The following is an 18,202-nucleotide window of genomic DNA, read 5'->3' as shown; positions in this document are numbered from 1 at the left end:
GCAGGCCTCCCGGTTGGGGGCGCCTGCCTACCTCTAGTGAGCCGGACTGTGTCTAGGGGTTTGTCCAGAGGCAGGAGTGGGCTCAGGAAATCTTTATGCAGCCTTTGGATGGTTGGAGCTTTGTCTCCCACCTCTTCTGTCTAAGACCAGCAGTTAGGTCTGGCCCAGGCTCCTATCAGAGTACTGCTTTTGTGCTGGGTCCTGGTGCACATGAGATTTTGCGTGTGCCTTTTAAGAGTGAGTCTCTATTCCCCTCAGTCCTGTGGGGCTTCTGCAGTTAAGCCCTGTTGACCTTCAAAGACAAATGCTCTAGGGGCTTGTCTTCTTGGTGCTGGAACCCAGGTTGGGGAGCCTGGTGTAGGGCTCAGAACTCTCTTCCTACGGGAGAAACCTCTACAATTTGATTATTCTCGTTTGTTGGCTCCTCACCTGGGTGGTTTGGGAGTCAACTATATAGAGATTCTGTTCCTCTGACCCCACTCATTGTGGTTCCTTCTTTATATATTTATATGTAAATCTTTTCTGGAATGTTCCAGTCTCTTTCATCAATGGTTGTTCTGCATCTGCTGTGACTTTTGTGTGCTCGTGCAAGGAGGTAAGCTAAGGGTCTTTTTATTCTGCCATTTTGGCTGCTCTCCCACTTTCTGTGTCATTTCATCTGCTCCTCATTGCTTCTAAATTGGTTTTTATCTCAGCAATTGAATTGCCTTCTGCATCTTTATATTTTCTAGTTTCTTTTTACTGTGATCTGCATTTCTATCGATAATCTTTCTTAATACCTTTAGCATTTTTATTACCTCCTATTTGAACTCAGTCTAATAAACTGTTGAGATTCGTTTCATTATTTGTTCTTTCAAGGGCTTTCTCTTGTTATTTTACTTGAGAGTAGTTCCTTGAATATTTTGTTTTACTTAACTGTTTCTCCTAAATTCAGAGACAGAGTAAGTTATCTACTGTGGTTTTTGAATGGGTGTTTTTATGTGGGAGCATTCCTCAGTTCAGTTCAGTCGCTCAGTCATGTCCGACTCTTTGCGACCCCATGAATCACAGCACTCCAGGCCTCCCTGTCCATCACCAACTCCCAGAGTTCACCCAGACTCACGTCCATCGAGTCAGTGATGCCATCCAGCCATCTCATCCCCTTGCCCCCAATCCCTCCCAGCATCAGAGTCTTTTCCAATGAGTCAACTCTTCTCAGGAGGTGGCCAAAGTACTGGAATTTCAGTTTTAGCATCATTCTTTCCAAAGAAATCCCAGGGCTGATCTCCTTCAGAATGGACTGGTTGGATCTCCTTGCAGTCCAAGGGACTCTCAAGAGTCTTCTCCAACACCACAGTTCAAAAGTATGCACAAATTCCAGGAGATAGGGGAGGACAGGGAAGCCTGGCATGTTGCAGTCCATGGGGTCGCAAAGAGTTGGACACGACTTAGTGACTGAACAACAACATTCCTGTGTAGACCATGTGAGTCCACTATTTTTAGTTTGAGGGGTGGTGTGGCTGCTGGCCACATCTTTCCCCAGAATGTGTTGGCCGTTATTCCCTTGGACTGGTGTTGTGGTGAGTTTGCACTGCTTGGTGGGTGGGGCCTCTTTGCTCCATGGCCATCCCTGCTTGGTTTGGGGTGGGGTCTGTTCTTCAGTCTGAGTGGAAGCCCTGAGGAGTTTGGTCAGGCTCTGTTGCCCTCAAGCATGGGTCCAACCCCAAAGGAGGTGCCCACTGAAGAAACTTAGGCCCATGTAGTCACAGTGGACCTACGTGCCACCCAGGCAGGTGTCTGTGTTTCTGCCCAGGAGCAGCCTAGGGTCATCCCCCTGCAGCCTCTGTATTCATCCCAAACCAAGTGCTAGGCTGTGATGTGTCCTGAGCTGCGGCTTGGGCACTGTGGCTGCAGGAATCAAGGTGGTTGTGCTGGGGACCTGGACTGCCTCTGTGGCAGGGCTCTCCCAGGACTCTGTCCATCCCATCCCCCTACTCTGTCACTTGATCCCCTTCCCTGTCCTTAACTTTTAAAAGCAGAACTACTGTACACATTTCAGCTGCTCCAGACATGCACGGTGAATTATAGCTTCTGAAGGAAGAGAAAATAGTAATGACTTGAAATTCCCACACCTGTACTGCTGTAATAAATACTTAACTGATCTCCTCACATCCAGGCTCGGTTTACTCTAGCTTGTCTTATAGCCTCACCCTATAGACTCAACCCTGCTGCATTTTAGAACCTCCTAGGAAGCTTTTTAAAAAAAATACTGATTTTTTGGCTCACACCCAAGACCAATTAAAGCAGAAACTCTGTTGGCGTGGCTTTGGGCATTGTTCTTATTAAGAGCTCCCTGGGTGAGTTCACTGTCCAGGCAGGGCATTGCCCGGACAGTCTCCCCAAGTGCTTATGAAGCACCCACAGTCCGCAGGCCCTTTGCTGGGTCTAGAAGGGCACAGCTGAGGAAGGTTTTTGCATATTCTGAGAATGTTGTCCCACAGCATTTATTGAGGGTCTTCACCTTCAACTCAGTTAATATTCCTTGATTGGTTGATTTAGTCCCAGAAACCTGATAAGCTGCCTATGGTAGGAGTCAAAATTCTTAAGAATGAGGAGGGAGGTGGAGGATAGCAGCCTAATATTTATTTAGGGAGAAAAAGAGATACTACATTCTTAATGTGCAGTTCTTAATTTTTGCCTTGTTCATCTTTGCTGTACTGTGCTCAGTTGTATACGACTCTTTGTGACTCCATGGACTATAGCCTACCAGACTCCTCTGTCCATGGAATTCTCCAGGTAGGAATACTGGAGTGGGTTGCCATTTCTTCCTTCAGGGGAAGGAAGCCCCCACCCCCCACCCCCAAATATATTCTTATTGCCTGCATTCTCTTGGATTAAAATTTTCAAAAAATTTACGTTTTCCTTCCCCATGTAATTGTAAACTACATATATTAATTATGTTCTTTAAGGCAATGGCAACCCACTCCAGTACTCTTGCCTGGAAAATCCCATGGGTGGAGGAGCCTGGTAGGCTGCAGTCCATGGGGTCACTAAGAGTTGGACACGACTGAGCGACTTCACTTTCACTTTTCACTTTCATGCATTGGAGAAGGAAATGGCAACCCACTCCAGTGTTCTTGTCTGGAGAATCCCAGGGACGGGGGAGCCTGGTGGGCTGCCGTCTATGGGGTCGCGCAGAGTCGGACATGACTGAAGTGACTTAGCAGCAGGGGTTACTTCTATTTTTAAAAGTTAATAAAGTTTTTTGTACTATTTATTTATGACCTCTGTTGCATGCACGTTTAAAGTCATGGTGATGGTTTTTTCCTAGTACAGAGTAGCAGTTCAATAATACATTTTTTTGCGGGGTAGGGCATGCTGCATGGCATGTGGGATCTTAGTTCCCTGACCAGGGACTGAACCTGTGCCCCCTGCATTGGAAGTGTAAAATCTTAACCACTATATGGCCAGAAAAGTCCCAATACACATTTTACATTAGAATAGTTCTAGATTTTAGGAAAAGTTGAAAAAATAGTACAGAGAGTTCCTCTATACCCCACACCACTATTTCCACTATTATTACCCTCTTATATTAGTATGGTACACTTGTCACAATGTATCAACCAGAAATGACACATTATAATTAACTAAATTATAATTTTTTTTCACATTTCCTTAGTTTTCACCTAATGTCTTTTATCTGTTCCAGAACCCATCTGGGATACCACATTACATTAACAGATTTTTTTTTTTTTTTTTTTGGCTGCATCAGGTCTTAGTCGAGGCATATGGAATCTAGTTCTCTGACCAGATATTGAACCCAGGCCCCCTGCATTGGGAGCATGGAGTTCTAGCCACTGGACCACAGAATATCTTTTATTTTTTTGTATTCATGAATCAATTTATTTTCCAGCAAAGTTTGTTAACTGGTAGCTTTCTCTCTTATAAGACAAGAATATTAACATACTTTAATTCCCTTTTGTTTTTCCACTACAACTTCTTAGCTAGTGTTATGTAAATTTTGGTTCCAACTCTTTTTAGGACTGTAAATGCTAATGAGTTTAGAATTCTGGCAAGGACATTCAGTGAGAAATGTCTGTTCTTGGTCTTCCTATGTTTAGAACATCAGTGAAAACCACAGGTCTATCAAGTTTTAGCTATCCATTTGATGATTTTTGAAATTTGTCTTCTGAAATTGCAAAATGATATTTTTCTCAAATCACTCCACCTTTACTCCAAAGAATGGCCAAGAAAATTATCTGTGAGTGGCAAAGACTTGTTTCAGTCTCAGCAGTTTCTCAACAAAGATATTTCCATTCAATTGTCTCATTTGGGGAGCATAAAGACAGACTCATCATGAGATGCAGTAAATAACACTGACAGAGTTTAATTGTTTTTTTAAATTGCAATCATAACTAATTAAATACTGAGATGTGAACAGCTGCACAAGAATATTTAACAGATTTCTTGGAGTCATCCCCACTTTTGATATGACTTTTGAAAAGCCTAGCTTATGGAAAGCTGAGTGAGTGGTTATCTTATATTTTACATTAGAAAGTGAAAAACCAACCTGAAAACTAGCAAGAAATGAATTGGCAGGTCTTCGTGAAGGTGTCATCTAAGCTCAGTCTTGAAAGACGAGTAGGATCCTTTCATTCAACCTGTATGTATTAAACTTCCATCACTATGTTAGAACGTGGACCCCAGGGTGACTTTTGCCCCTGAGGAGCTTATAGTGTGGTGGCGGTGAGGACTGGGGATGGGCTGACTCATTGGTGGTTAGTGCAGGGGCCTGTGGCCAAAGCCAGCCTGTCACCTGGTTTTGTATGACCCATGAGCTGACAGTGATTTTTACAAAGCAAAGAGGAAGCAGGGATGAGTAAGGGACTTTCCAGCCCTGCTTTTTTTTTTTTTTTAATGTTTCTAGCCTAAGTGGAGCCCCTGTCTAGCCCTTTGGATAAAGACTTAATATTTTATGGTTAGAATTGCAGCATACCCAAGGGGCTACAGAAACAGAGGAGGGACAGCTAACTATGACTGGGGAGACCAGAGAAGTCACCCCCAGAAGAGGAGAGACTAGGGGAACAAACATCAGATTGTGCTTGCTGGGTCTTCAGATACCAGCTGCCACGTTGTCCTTCCTTGATTTTTTTCTTTTAAGATTTAGTCCTTCTTTCATCTGCTCCTTATAAAACGTGACTTTGGTTGCTGAACTTGTCATTGTCCATTGGCTATGTTCCCTGTAGATGGGGGTTCAGGGGTTCTGAGGACCCCCTAAATGGATACACGTGTGCATTTTTCTGGGAGAAAGACTCACGGCTTTCATCACATGCTCCACAGGCTCCATCATTCAGAAATTTTGGAAGCACAGTTTTAAAGTGGATGTCTTTAAAATTGGGACTGTTGATGGTGGGTTCTGCCTAGTGCAGGGTTAAGTAGAGGGATTATGCGTTTCCTGAATATTCATTGGAAGGACTGATGCTGAAGCTAAAACTCCAATACTTTGGCCACCTGATGCGAAGAGCTGACTTGTTTGAAAAGACCCTGATGGTGGGAAAGATTGAGGGCAGGAGGAGAAGGGGATGACAGGGGATAAGATGGTTGGATGGCATCACCAACTCAATGGACATGGGTTTGGGTGGACTCTGGGAGTTGGTGATGGACAGGGAGGCAGTGGTGTGGTTCATGGGGTCACAAAGAGTCAGACACGACTGAGCGACTGAACTGAACTGAACTTACTGGTCCAGGCCCAGATGCCCAGGGTCTGTGCACTCAGAAGATGTTCAGTGAGAGGCTTCTCTCAAGGTATTCTGTGCTAGGGCTGCAGGAGGGGTTGCTTCAGGGACACTGGGAATATCAGAGGATATCAGCCTGAATGTTTGAGAGAACAGGGTCTGAGAGAAGGACTAAGAGGCCAACAATTTGTTGGGAAGATGCGAGCCCTGGGTGATGGGGGCAAAGAAGAGGAGACTGCTTTACTGCTGGCTGACCCCTTTCAGCAGCTGTGAGGTGCCATATCTGTCCCTCAGCCACTTACTCTTGGCTCCACACTTCTCTGGGAGGACTGCAAGAAGGGGCCACACCTCGCAGCAGCCCCTCGGAGAGAGGAAGGCGGTTTAGGTGCCAGCTTCACTTGTGTCTCCTTGTCATGTTAGTAAAGCTAATTTTCCTCACTTCAGGGTGCTCCCCGCCAGCCTGCAGGGACAGCTCGGGGAGCTGGATCACATGCACCGCAGGGCTGGAGTCTGGTCTATCCAGAAGCAGAGAGCCAACCAGGCAGAAGCGGGAAAGACCATTAGAAGAAGAAGAAATTTAGAGAAGCGTGTCACGGAGTCGGAAGGTGCAGGTTTGTTTCTATCAGTAGGAGGTAGACCTCTGAAGAAACAGCAGGTGTCGGGTTGGGGTAGGACCATCTTGGCAGAGGACACAGCTGATCAGAGGTGGCAATGGAGGGAAGAGGGAGGGGAGAGTAGTCCCCCCGAGGTTGTGTATCACCCTCTCTTCTCTGCACCTGTCTGATACTTACTTGGCTTCTGTTCTGTGCCAGGGGTGATATGATGAGTGAACAAAACCAGATCTGGTCTCTTCTCTCACAAGGATTAATCCAGTGTGGGAGACAGAGAGTATGCACATCATCGCACTGGCAAATGTGAAATTGCAGCTGTGTTAAGTGCTCCTGGGAGACAGCTCTGAGAGCCTTTGTTAGATGGATTTAAACACAGTGAGAGAGGTCAGATAAGACGTCCTTTTAATTTTTTATTGGAGTATAATTGCTTACAATGTTGTTAGTTTTTGCTGTACAACAATGTGAATCAGCTATGTGTATACATATATCCCCTCACTCTTGGACCTCCCTCCCACCCCTCTAGGTCATCACAGAACACTGGGTTGAGCTCCCTGTGTTATAACAGCAGTTTCCTCTAGCTCTCTGTTTCACACATAGTGGTGTATATATAGTCAGTGCTACTCTCCCGATTTGTCCTATCCTCCCCTTCCCCTCCATGTCCACATGTCCATTATCTACATTTCTATTCCTGCCCTGCAAATGTGTTCATCTGTACCCTTTCCCAGACTTCCCTGGTGGCTCAGACTGTAAAGAATCTGCCTGCAATGAGGGAAACCCAAGTTCAATCCCTGGGTTTTGAAGATCCCCCTGGAAAAGGGAATGGCAACCCACTCCAGTATTCTTGCCTGGGAAATCCCATGGATAGAGAAGCCTGGCAAGCTATAGTCCATGGGGTCACAGAGTCGTATACGATTGAGTTGGACACACACACATACCCTTTATCTAGACTCTGTATGTGTGCATTAATATAGGATATTCATTTTTCTCTTTCTGACTGACTTCAGTCTGTATGACAGATTCTAGGTTCACACACGTCACTACAAATGACCCAATTTTGTTCCTTTTTATGGCTGAGTGATATTCTAGATAAGGCTTTCCAGGCCAAGTGGCTTATGACCTGGAATAGAAAGGACTGGTGGGAGTTAAGGGCAAGAGCAAGACAAGGGAAAGCTCTTTTGGTTGGAGGACAGACACCATGTCCAAAGGCTCTGTGGTAGGCTGGAGCCTGGCACACGTGAGTGTCAGAAACCAGGCCAAGGTGACTGGAGCAGTGAGAACACGTGGGACGGGAGGTAGGTGTCGGGGGCGGGCTTCAGACTTCCATGCCAGAACTGGGGCTGTTGGAGCCCTTCCCAGCAAATACCAAATATTAACAACCCCAAGGATATCTGAAGGACTGGCAACTCCAGGAAAATCTCGGCAGCACCAGGCTAAAGGTGGTAGAGACTTTGGGGTAGCTGTGAGCCGGGCTTCCCAGGTGGTGCTAGCGGTAAAGAATCTGCCTGCCAATGCAAGGAGACACAAGAAATGTGAGTAAACATGAGTTCAATCCCTGGGTCGGGAAGATTCCCCTGGAGTAGGAAATGGTACCTCAAAAAGACCCTCATACTTGCTTGCTGGCCCCAGGAACATTTTTAAATGTCGCAGAGGTTTTTCTTTTTATTATTTTTTAAATTCATTTTTTAATTGGAGGAAAATTACAGTGTTGAGTTGGTTTCTGTGGTACAACAATGCTAATCAGTCATAATTATATATATATACACATATATATGTGTGTGTGTGTCTGTGTGTGTATCCCCTCCGTGTTGAGCTTTCCTCCCATTCTCCCCTCAGCCCACCCCTCTAGGTCATCACGGAGCACCAGGCTGAGCTCCCTGTTACACAGCAGCTTCCTGCCAGCTCTCTGTTTACACATGGCAGTGTGTATATGTCAATGCTACTTTCTCAGTTCATCCCACCCTCTCCTTCCCCCTCTGTGTCCACAAGCCCATTCTCTATATCTTCCGGAGATTTTTTTACATGATTCTCTTTTCAGGTTTTCTAGCAACACTCTCACATGGGGCATGAATCTCAAGGTGCCTGCATGGAAAGTTCCAGAACCGAACCTAGCATACAGACCTCGTCCTGGGCGACATCCCACAGCGGCAGTGCTGGGGCAGGTCAGGCAGAGGGCTGGCCCACGCAGTCCTGGGCCAGGACTCCTCGTAGGAGGACACGCAACCCCAGTCCTCAGTGTTTGCCCCGGGGATTGACTCACATTCTCTTGGGGCAATGTCTGCGCTGCTTCCAGGCACTTTGCAGATGGTTATATGGCCCGTAACTCTGCACACTTCAAACAAAGCACAAACAAAGCAGAAACCCCACAGTGAAGCTATTTGAGAAAGAACTTTTATCGGTCTGACTACCAAGTTACCTTTAGCTTGTGATAAACAAAATAATCCAACTCATTAACCTGGGAGAAAGTATCTCTGAAGGGCAGGCTTTTGGTATCTTGAAAAGCTTTGAGAGGAATTTAAATGTATTCTCATTTGGCAGAAATTTATGTATTGTGATTACCTCCAGTCAGAGCAGATTGTCTGATGTGACTGCAAGAAGCCTTGGGATTGGTTAGAGCAGTCTTGGCTGATTACAAATTTATTCATCTGAGCGTGTGTGTGTGTGTGTGTGTGTGTGTATTTTTCAAGTCAGAGATGGTTGTTGTCTTGTGTTCTGAGCTGTGAGTAGTTTTGATTCTTTTTTTTCAGAATATTTCAAGAGTGCTGCAAGAGCAGACCTCTCTGGACCCTTTTATCTATGTAATTTTAATGCAGGAAAATAATAGGGGAATATTTAGATACAAAACTCCAAGTCCTTTTGGACTCTGGAATGCTTGGCATTTTTCCTTTCTAAACTGGGCAGCTGCCTGTGAGAAGCTGATTTAACATGTCAAATCTTGGATATCCCTTGTAAAAGCTCTTAGGCACACTCTTGATTGGTAACTCTGAACTGTGGGAAAAGAAGTGCAGGACTTCATGAGTGGATTTGAACAAATTGGAGGAATTTAGAAAGAGTCATAAAAGTGATTAAGGGTTAGAGGGAGTGACTGAAAAGAGATTAAAGGAGTGAAATGCATGTCTTGGCCAAACTACAGATGTGGGAGAAGCAGAGGGCAGAACCCTTAGAGCATCATAAAATGCTGGGAGGAAGTGGGGCTGATTCAAGGCTCTTAACTTCTTTTGGGGTCACGGACCCTTTTGCAAATCCAGTAATAGCTCAGAATCTCTCTTCAAAGGAGCGCCCAGGCTCACATAGGCTTGGTTTACCTGTTTCTTGCTCTTTGTTCTTGGCTCTAGACATGTTGGGTTCCATGAGTCTGGAATTACTGCAGCTTTTAATTTCTTTAAAGACAAATTGGAAGTATGGATTTCTACGTGATTTTTTCCAAAGAAACAATACTGACCAAATTAAATGCCATTCTGGGCCACTGTAGCCTCTAGATTGCCATGACATCTTTGTCTTTTTTGTTGTCCCTGAGTTTCTTGTATCTGTTTATCTGTTTAGTTGGTTCTACTTTCTCACATGGAGACTTTCCTCAAAGGTCTGGTGATCCTGGCTGTAAGTGGGTGGGATTTTCCTGTAGGTGATGGATGGTGAGTATATATGGGTGTTTCTTTGCAGCACTTAGTTTTTCCAGAGAATTGCCCAGTCTCCCAAGAGAGGGAGCAGTGAGGTGGGGTATAAAGGGGGACGGGGGAGAGAGAAGGTCTGTGGTTCTGTAGCTGGATGCTGCTGTTGTAGGAATGGGCGTTTGAGTATGTGGATTACTGATAATCCACCTCTTGTCAGTATTCTACTTCATCCCACTGCTCCACTGTGCCTGATCCCTTTGAAGCCAGAGAATCCTCTTCTTGATTTTTACCAAAGGGTGAAGCCCTATTTTTGTAGGGTTGGATGTCTTGCTGTGCAGAGCTGGGGAGAGGCTCTGGAGGTCTGAGTTGGCCTGACTGCTTTTAAACAAGCTTTTTTTGACCTGAGAGCCGCACTTGCCCTCTTGCTGCCTAGTCTTCAGGTGCTGAACCCTCCAGGGATTCTGCAAAACATATTAGTTTGTTTCCTGTTGGTATCCCACTTGGTAGGTTATTGGTAGAGCAAAGAATATCATAAGCTAAATTAGTTGCCTTCTATTTTCCAAAATCTCTCTTCTGTAGTTAGCTCCTTCTAGTTCTTTAGTAAAGAAAAATTCAATCGTTTTGACCAACAATCTTTTTAGTGGGGATTTGGGAAAAGGACAGAAATTGTATATTATAGTCTGCTATTAAAAAAGTTGAAATACAGATGACTCGCAATATTGTATTTAAGGGATACAGCAAAATGATTCATTTATTTTTTCAGATTATATTCCGTTATCAATTATTATACAATATTGACTATAGTTCCTTGTGCTCTACAGCAAGTCTTTATCGCTTATCTATTTTATGTATAGTAGTTAGTATCTGTTAAGCCTGTGCTCCTAATTCCCTTCCTCTCCCCTTTGGTAACCATAAATTTGTTTTTTATGTCTGTCAGTCTGTTTCTCTTTTGTGTATAGATAACTTGTATTATTTTTAGATCCCACACATAGTATTTGTGTTTCTCTGTCTTCACTAAGTGTAATATTCTTCAGGTCCCTCCATGTTGTTACAAATGGCAATATTTATTTTTATGGCTGAGTTATATTCCATTGTATGTATATATGTGCATATGCATACCATATCTTCTGAAGACAGTGGGCACTTGGGTTGTTTTTATGTGTTGGCTATTGTAGATAGTGCTGCTATGAATGTGAAGATAGGCACAGAGATTAGAGCTGTGCAGTTACAAGCCAAGGAATGCTAAAGGTTGCCAGTAGCCACCAGAAACCAGGAAGAGGTTGGCATGGAACACATTCTCTCTCAGAGCCTTCAGAAGGCATCAACCTTGCTGACTCCTTAATTTTGGTCTTCTGGTCTTCAGAATGCTGAGAGAAGAAATATCTGTTGTTGTTTTTTTTTTTTAAGCCACTAAATATGTGGTAATTTGTTATAACACTTTAGGAAACTAATATAGCTATGTTCAGATTTTAAAACAGAGGACAGAAATTTGCTGACTTTAGAGCTCTGTCTGTAACCTTGCTGTTTTGTTTGATCTTCTGAAAAGATGGGCATTCATTGTGATCATGCTGTTGCTGACGTTACCTGGCTGGTGGCATAGACGGCAAGAATGAGGAGAGGCTTGCATTATTGAGTAAGTGAGGCAGGTGGGTTTCTCTGGTGGCACAGAAGGTAAAGAATCTGCCTGCAATGTAGGAGACCCAGGTTCGTTCCCGGGGTCGGGAATATATCCAGGAGAAGGAGATGGCTACCCACTCCAGTATTCTTGCCTGGAGAATCCCATGGACAGAGGAGCCTGGTGGACTACAACCCATGGGGTCACAGAGAGTCGGACATTGAGCAACTAACGCTTTCACTTTCAAGTGAGGCAGATGCAGTGGATTTGCTTCTCTGCAGGGAAAACTATTTCAAAGACAAAAGTGAAAGTCACTCAGTTGTGTCCGACTCTTTTCGACCCCATGGACTATACAGTCCATGGAATTCTCTAGGCCAGAATACTGGAGTGGGTAGCCTTTCCCTTCTCCAGGGGATCTTCCCAAACCAGAGACTGAAACCAGGTCTCCTGCATTGCAGGCGGATTCTTTACCAGCTGAGCCACAAGGGAAGCCCTCAAAAACAAAAAGCAATCAGTAATTGATCCTTTATCATGTTTCTGTCTTATGTACAACAGTATCTCTTGTTCAGTCATTCAGTTGTGTCTGACTTCTTGTGACCCCATGGACTGCAACACGCCAGGCTTCCCTGTCCTTCACCATCTCCCAGAATTTGCTCAAACTCATGTCCATTGAGTCAATGATGCAGAGAGATTAGAATTAGATTCCATGTGGACTCTTGAGATGCTCACAACTCAATAATTGAAACAGAATCCTTAGCAAGCTAATATATAATCAATTGGTAAGAGGCATAAGGAAGGCATAAGGAATTGAACTGGATAAGGAACCTCAGTTTATTTATTAGTTGGATACTTGATTTTTTTTTTTCTTCAGAATTCATCACTCAGTTTCAGGTTCTGTGACAAAGTCACTCAGTAGGATGTGTCCCTGGATCCCATTAGGGTCAGATTACCCCTTGGCTTGAGTTGAGGTGTGTGCTGATTGCATAGCAGAGCACTGGCATTTGTAGGCCGAGATCATCCCTCTTTTTCCCCCTTACCTCAGTGCTTGGAAAATGCAGTGCAGCTGGCAGAATCAGCAGGGGTGGGAAGCACAATCACCCTCTAGGATTGGGAATGGAATAAATTAAAGTACTGTTCTATCTAAATGGTGTGACAAGTTCCCATTTGCCTGGCTAATTGCATCAGTCCGCTCTCCTTGCTCCTCCAAGGCTGGGATTCTCAGGCTAGAGTGTTAGCAGCCCCTGCCCTGGAGTGTCCCCAGCCCATTCCTACAGCCTAGAGGGGACCCCGGGGTTTTATCTGCTGACCCCAGGAGTGCTCCAGGGCCCTTCTTTTAATAATAGATTTCACAGTCATTGCTGGATACTTCCCTACAAAGCTGTGCCTAGCTTGTGTTAACTTTAGGGAGATGGGCTGAGCAAGACTGAGGAGCCTGGGGAGATCAGTGAAGCTGGGACCCTAGGACTAGCTAGGTGCTAGCTTTGTGCTCCTGCTGTCACTTGTGACTTACCTCCAGGAGTCCATCTTGTTAGGATTCCCTCTGAGTCTAGCACAGGCCCCTTCAAGTCGTAGCTCCTGGAGCCAGATAGATAACCTTGGGCAGTTGGCCAAACATGGAGAGTATGGAAATCAGACACAGTGTTCATGGCTCCCAGCACTAACAAAGCCCATCAGTTAACTCTCCTGGATGAACTTTTCCAGTGAAGGAAAAAATAATTAGTGAGAATTGAGTGCTAAGGCAACTGCCAGTCCTTTTGTCTCTGACGATCTCTGGCTCTGGACTTGCTTCTAAAATGTACGAGGTGCTTAGGCCCCCAACTCTGCCTTTTCTCTTTAGGAAGGATAGGGAACTGAGGTTGCCCAAGGCATCTGAGCCAGCTGCAGGGATTGAGGCAAGAGAAAGGAGGACTCAGTTTCTGGGAAGAGTATCCCAAGTATGCTGTTTGCAGGGCAACTTCTAGTTAGCACAGAGCATTTGGGAGAAGTGGAGGAAATTCCTGTAAAATGGAAGTCAGAGGCTTTGGGGCAGGCAGTGGCTCCCTCTTTGGGTGTAGGGGTCTTCAGTTTATTTGAGAGATGTTCCTATTTGTCACTCTCTTTGGATTTAGAGATTACCCATTTGGGGTAAGGACATGGATGGGGTGGGGGACAGTGTCCCTGTGACTTTTACAGACTCCTGCCTGGGAATCCTGGCATTCTGAGGAGAAAGACAAAGACAAGGGATTAGTTACCTAGGCCTGCTGTAACAAGTCATGCAGGTTTGGTGGTTTAACAGCAGGCGTTTATTTCCTCACAGTTTTGGAGGCTGGAAGTCTGAGATCAAGGCAGGGTTGGTTTCTTCTGAGGCCTCTCTCCTTGGCTTGCAGATGGCCGTCTTCTCCCTGCGTCTTCACGTTGCCTCCCCCCTGTCATTGTCTGTGTTTTGTATCCAGATTTACTCTTGTCAGAACCCAGGTCATATTGGATTAGAGCCCACTCCAGTGGCCTCATTTGAAGTCCATCACTTCTTTTAAGACATTATCTTCAAATATAGTCACATTCTCAGGTTCTGGGGGTTAGGACTTAAACCAGTGAGTTTTGGAGGGAGAGGGACACAATTCAGCCCAGAACAGAAGCAAACTGGCATTCTACTAAGTGTAAGTTTAATTTTGTAACTACTGGTGAACCCTAGTTGTCTTGTTGGGGTTTCTTACCTTTGAGAATGTTTTCAGGCCATGGGACATTTTTTTTTTGAGGGTGTGTGTATGCATATCAGAAAGGCTTGAGTGAACTTAACCTTACTTAGATGTATGGAATGAGTATCACAGATAAAATCTTAGTACTCAGTTTATGCCTCTTATCCTTTTCCAGAGTGTATATTACTGATACCCTAAGAAGAGGGGTTGAGTAATTACTTGGGATGGAGAGCTGAGTATGTTCTTATTCAGGAGTCTGCTGATCAGACAAATTTGAGATCCATGCTATTAAAATCTTCATTTCAGCCTGTTGGGGACTGGCTTCTATAATCTATGGAAATGTCTCTTGTTCTAGAGACAATGGATTCTTTACCTATTTACTAAAAAGAACAATCTTTCTGGCATTTATTTTGTTTTTATCTTAAAAAAAACAAAACAAAACAAAAACAAAACCTCTTGCTCTCAAAGTCATTCTTAAAAAAAAACATACAGGAGGAGCTCAAGGCTGGATTCTCTGTAATTTTCTCAAACAGCTTTTGTGTAAATGACATGTTCCTAGCTAAGTGAATGCAGAAGTAGCGGATGAGCTTAAACTCAGCCAAGTGGTAATAGTCTGGGGTGACAGCAGACCTCTCAGCTGAGAAGTTCATGCTGTACCAAGTAGCCTGCATCAAAGCGGCTCTTGATTTTGCTGGCAGTTCCCTTGCCAGAGTGCGAAAATGGTTGTTTTTCATCAGCTTCCTGCAGACATCTTTTGATGACTCTCACCAAGCCACCGCTGTGAACTCAGGAGTACAGTGGCATCCCCGTCATGCCCCTTTGTGCACTCTGAAGGTGGAAGCCAGAGTGCAGTGCAGCTTCTCACTTCTTCTTTCAAGACTAAGATGTCTTGCTGCGGAACTGTGTTCTTCTTAGGACCCATGTCTCCATGCAGAGATTGGTTATCTTATTTATGTGCCCTAGAAATGAAAAGCTTCTGATGGATAGCAGGCAGGTGAGGGGAAACATGCGCTTTTATAGTTGACTTTGTCAGAGTATTTCATCTGCAGAGAGAAAGAAAGCAGAGCCTTGCGGTCCTGCAGTTTCTCTGACTTCTTCATGTCAGCTGTTTTGATAGCTCATTATCAGTGGAGCAAGGGTCAAGAATGACACGTTATAAGCTTTAGGCACCATGATATGGAGAGTCGCCGTGTACACTGGCCACAGAGTGAGGCCATTTTCATCTCAGGTCAGCTTTCAACATGAAGAATGTTAATTAAGATTATAGTGGGGGATTTATTTAACTCTCAGGGAAGGAAAACTATTTAACAGACTATTGTTTTCTCTCTGCTGCTACTGACTCTGAAGCTAGGACTTGTACAATTAATTGGCTCCTTGCAGAATAGCTGTTCTGCCTCTTACACACTGTTCTTAGAATAGAGTTAATACTTAAAAAGTCGAGACTTTGTACATTATATTCGATCATTGGTGGTGGTAGTGGTTTAGTTGCTCAATTGTGTCCGACTCTTGTGACCCCGTGGACTGTAGCCTGCCAGGCATTTGATCATTATTTGTTGAATTAGTTATGTAAAATAGTATATACTCATAATAATAATATTCAGCCATAAGGAAACATGATGAACCTTGAAAGCATTATGATAAATGAAATACAGACACAAAAAGACAAACATGGTATGATTTTACTTTTATGAGGTATCTCAAATAGGCATATTCATGGAGACAGGAAGTAGAATGATGGTTACCATGGGCTGGGGTCAAGGGCGTAAATAGCATAGTGGTTACCATAAGCTGGGGTCAAGGGTATAATGGGAACTTTCTGTTTAATGAGTACGGAGATTCCGTTTGGGCTGATGAAAAAGTTCTGGAGATGGATAGTGGTGATGGTTGCACAACTGTGAATGATTTAATGACACTAAATTATACTTAAAAACAGTAAATTTTATGTTATGTATACATTACCATTAAAAAAAGTTTTAAAAAATTGATTCCATTTCAGGAAGAGCTTCTAAAAATGCAGAAATATAAAAAAATTTAACTTGCTATTTCTTAGACATGTATTACCTAAGTTTATAAACCTGAGGGCAGTTTTTCTGTGGTTCTGCCCTTAATCAGCAATGCTGCTAAGTCGCTTCAGTCGTGTCCGTCTCTGTGAGACCCCATAGACGGCAGCCCACCAGGCTCCCCCATTCCTAGGATTCTCCAGGCAAGAACACTGGAGTGGGTTGCCATTTCCTTCTCCAATGCATGGAAGTGAAAAGTGAAAGTGAAGTTGCTCAGTCGTGTCCGACTCTTAGTGACCCCATGCACTGCAACCCACCAGGCTCCTCTGTCCATGGGATTTTCCAGGCAAGAGTACTGGAGTGGGGTGCCACTGCCTTCTCCGTAATCAGCAATAGAGACAACCTTTACTTCATGGATGGAGTAGTCATGTATGGATGTGAGAGTTGGACTATAAAGAAAGCTGAGTGCTGAAGAATTGATGCTTTTGAACTGTGGTGTTGGAGAAGACTCTTAAGAGTCCCTTGAACTGCAAGGAGATCCAACCAGTCCATCCTAAAGGAAATCAGTCCTGAATATTCATTGGAAGGACTGAAGCTGAAACTCCAGTACTTTGGCCACCTGAGGCAAAGAACTGACTCATTTGAAAAGACCCTGATGCTGGGAAGGATTGAAGGTGGGAGGAGAAGGGGATGACAGAGGATGAGATGGTTGGATGGCATCACCAACGCGATGGACATGAATTTGAGTAGGCTCTGGGAGTTGGTGATGGACAGGGAAGCCTGGCATGCTGCAGTTCATGGGGTCACAAAGAGTCAGACACGACTGAGCAACTGAACTTAACTGAACTGAACTCCTCCAGTAATTGTAATTTTTCTCCTTAGCTCAGGACAGATGATCAGATGGCTGTGTGCTTGGCCTCCTTTTTTGACTTTGCTCAATCACTTCTGCATGAATTGTGCTTTGGCCTCCTCTCTCACATTGAAGGAGCAACAGGAAGCATTTCAGGAGACAACCTACTGTCTATACCTAGAGGCACTATTAACTGATTACTTCCCCTCCCCAATTTCCCAGTGTTGGATGATAGAGGATACTTTATCACAATTTACCCAAGGAAGGGAAGGTTAAATACTTTGGGAGAAATTCTTCAGTGATAAGAAAAACTAAGCTCTGGAAGTATGTACATTGCATTGTCTTTTACAGTCAATGTCTATTTTATGTCTGTTTTCTTCTTTACCGTGGCTACTAGGATGCTCGGAACCTAATATATGAACCACATCAAATAATAGTTTCAGTTCAGTTCAGTTCAGTTGCTCAGTCGTGTCCGACTCTTTGTGACCCCGTGAATTGCAGCACACCAGGCCTCCCTGTCCATCACCAACTCCCGGAGTTCACTCAGACTCACGTCCATCGAGTTGGTGAGTTTAGTACTTTATAAAAATATGTCTGTGGACTGCCTTTTCCTCATGCTCTTCTAGCCTTTTTTTTTTTTTTTTTTTAATGTTGTCTTCTTGACATAGTGAACATATTTTATGTCATTCCATCCTATTTTAACATTAGATGGTGTATTGGGGTTCTGCAGAGAACCAGGACCAGTAGGAGGGTGTTTGTGTGTGTAGAGAAGGAAAGAGAGAGACATATTAATTTTTAAGGAATTGACTTACATGACTGTGGAGACTGGCAAGTCCAAAATCTCAGGCAGGCTAACAGACTGAAGATGCAGGAAAGAACTGATGTCACAGTCTTGAGTCCACAAACTGTCTAGAGGCAGAATTCCTTCTTCCTTGGGGCACCAAAGGCTTTTCTCTTAGGGCCTCAACTGATTGGATAAGGCCCTCCCACACTGGGCTTTCCTGGTGGCTCAGACAGTAAAGAATCTTCCTGCAATGCAGGAGACCCAAGTTCAATCCCTGGGTCAGGAAGATCCCCCGAAGAAGGGAATGGCAACCCACTCCAGTATTCTTGCCTGGGAAATCCCATG

General features: G+C 44.3%; 1 protein-coding gene across 5 annotated transcripts in view; it reads left to right on the top strand.

The window, feature by feature from the left end:
* Window positions 1–18,202, top strand: part of LYPD6B (LY6/PLAUR domain containing 6B) — a 243,589-nt gene that overhangs the window by 140,245 nt on the left and 85,142 nt on the right. The window contains exon 2 of one of the 5 annotated variants that reach the window (XM_044935584.2): window positions 6,159–6,319. The exons of 3 other annotated variants lie outside the window; for them this stretch is intronic. The gene's annotated coding sequence lies outside the window, so the exon portion shown is untranslated. Of the gene's footprint in view, window positions 1–6,158; window positions 6,326–18,202 lie in introns of all 5 variants that reach the window. One more of the 5 variants, XM_025276604.3, reaches the window with a different exon arrangement.

This window comes from Bubalus bubalis, chromosome 2 (assembly GCF_019923935.1).
Source record: "Bubalus bubalis isolate 160015118507 breed Murrah chromosome 2, NDDB_SH_1, whole genome shotgun sequence".
NCBI classification, from domain to species: Eukaryota; Metazoa; Chordata; class Mammalia; order Artiodactyla; family Bovidae; genus Bubalus; species Bubalus bubalis.
Note: the sequence above shows the minus strand (reverse complement) of the source record. Positions and strands in the feature narration are given on the sequence as shown.